General features: G+C 35.6%; 1 long non-coding RNA gene across 1 annotated transcript; it reads left to right on the top strand.

The window, feature by feature from the left end:
- The first annotated feature begins 725 nt into the window (after positions 1 to 725).
- On the top strand, positions 726 to 1711 carry LOC141350188 (uncharacterized). The gene is made up of 4 exons (XR_012358170.1): positions 726 to 887; positions 985 to 1083; positions 1167 to 1315; positions 1442 to 1711. It is a non-coding gene; the product is annotated as an uncharacterized lncRNA (long non-coding RNA).
- The last annotated feature ends 629 nt before the right edge of the window (positions 1712 to 2340 follow it).

The following is a 2340-nucleotide window of genomic DNA, read 5'->3' as shown; positions in this document are numbered from 1 at the left end:
ATAACGAATTTGAAGCTGGATTTGCGCAACGTCTCCTCCTGAAAGTTGGATAACTGTGCACTTCTGGATCACAGGCTGTAAGTATTCACGTTTTTTGTTTACCTTTTACATTACCAGAGCTAAAAGGCGGAGTGCACAATGTTTGAAAAACACACTTGTAACACGAGTACCAAAACACACTTGTAGCCAACCAGCAGTAAGGGGCGTGTCTACTAACCGACATCTCTCCATCCTTGCCCGCGTTGCTTTGCGTATGTGTGGGGCGGGTCTATCAAAAGAAAATCCAGATTTTATTGGGGTAGGGGCGTGTTTGTTTAGGTGATTTCAAATATCAACACTGCCTTTCAAAAATTGTGCACTCTGCCTTTAATGCTATGTGGGTGTAGAGTGAGCTTGCAAGCTAATTGTCACGTGTATGGTGAATTATGCAGACTATCAGTTTGTTTTTATTGTTTTAATTAGTCTTTAGATGTTGATTTAGACGTGTTTACAAACTTGCTAAGTTACCAGCTAAACTGTTACCGGTAAAGTTTGTTCTCATGATGTCAAGAAACTCTAAGTACAGATGATTTGTTTTTTACTGTTGTAGTAACTTGAAGCTGTCTTAGATTTTGAAACGAAGTAAACACGTAATGTATGTTGCTAATGTTGGGGCATGTGATATGTAATACATGAACGTTTTAATGAATAGTCTATTGTACCCTATTGTTATAATACTGTATGTCTTTTTGACTGATTACATGGTTGTTATTTGTCTATATCCTAGATTCGCAGCTGGACACATCCTTCTACACTGTAGGCAGCAGTAGACGTGATGTATAATGCCAAACATGCAACATCAGTGGGCACACAGTAGAAGCAGTCAGACTGGCATACGAGGAGCAAAGGTGTGTAACACATATGATGTATTTAGCTAGTGATACCACTACCAGTCTTAAATGTATAACTGATTATGACAAAGTTTTTTTCTCTGCGTAATCATAGGAACCCAGGCAGTAGCGTCGTTTCACTATGTTTCCATCACCTGATTCTCAGATTTGCAGCAAAAAATTTAATTTTCCCATTTACTGGAATGCTGTGCAGGTATTTAAGTATTTTAGTAACTGTGTTAAATAAAGTACTCTTTACATTTACAATAAATGTATTGCTTGTTTATCTTTTTACAGGTTATACCTTGCAGCCATCCATTACTATGAAAATGCAGACTGTCACCAAGCAGTAACATGAGCTGGAGAGGGAAAGTACAAGGTTGTTTTCCCGAAGTCTAAAAGGGGGAAATGCATTGCAAGGCCAGTAAAAACACAAGCGACATACTGTAAGCAGTAATATTTTTATTTCAAATATATTTATAAATAAAAAAAAATATTTAAAAACTTAATGTATGAAGCAGGGAAATAAATGATCAAAACAAAAGATTTATTGACTGCAATATTTTTTACAGTTATGTGGATGATGTGATCAGGCTTGTGTTTGATGAGGTATTTGAAAATAAGCTGAAGGAAATCCCGATTCCAATGGACCTGGCATCACAGTTTGAGAGACCTTCAAAGGAGGATGTGATCCGATACGCCATTTATCTGAATAGATAATCTGTAATCTGTAAGAAGTGAATTGAAAAATTTTTGAGAGAAGAGCACAATATGGTTACCAAAGCATGTTTATTTGTATATTGTTCAACATTTAAATATATATTTGTAATAAATAAAAAAAACTTTTGACTGAGTAATTATTTTCTTTAAGTTACATCTTTTGTTCTTTTGGGTACTTTGTTACTATAATGCTACTTTAGTGTTATTAGTTTAAAAATGTAATAAAACTTATAAACACTTCCTCTAGTGTCCTGCCCCTCAAAGGCCCAAAATCGGTACAATAAATGTTCTGTGTGTAGGGATTCAGACAATTTGTGCAAAACCTGGATAATGAATCACATAGGTATGCAAGCAATTTTTAAGAATAATAATGCATTAGTTCAAGTTTTAGTCACATATATGTACTATGGGAGACCAAGATATTACAATACTGATTTTACGAATTTCCGTGGCATAGTCACGGAATTTTTTGCTCATATTTTCGTGGCATTCTCATGGATCTCCGCATTTTTCCGTGGCCCTGCTACGGACTGTCTTTTTCCGTGGCATTCTCACGGATTGGTTACTTAACTGTTTTGTCCTATTTTCGTGCCATTTTCGCTTCGGTTTAGGGTTAGATTTACATGAAATGACATCCTTACCCAAACCCAACTCTAACCCCAACGCCAGGCGACAATTGTTTAAAGTTTAGAAAATATAAAAGAATAAAGCAGAAAAAATAGTATAAACCAATAATTAAAGTGACATACTA

The sequence above is a fragment of the Misgurnus anguillicaudatus genome, chromosome 17, assembly GCF_027580225.2.
Source record: "Misgurnus anguillicaudatus chromosome 17, ASM2758022v2, whole genome shotgun sequence".
Lineage (NCBI taxonomy): Eukaryota > Metazoa > Chordata > Actinopteri > Cypriniformes > Cobitidae > Misgurnus > Misgurnus anguillicaudatus.
The sequence above is the reverse complement of the archived record's forward strand: the minus strand, read 5'-3'. Positions and strand labels throughout refer to the sequence as shown.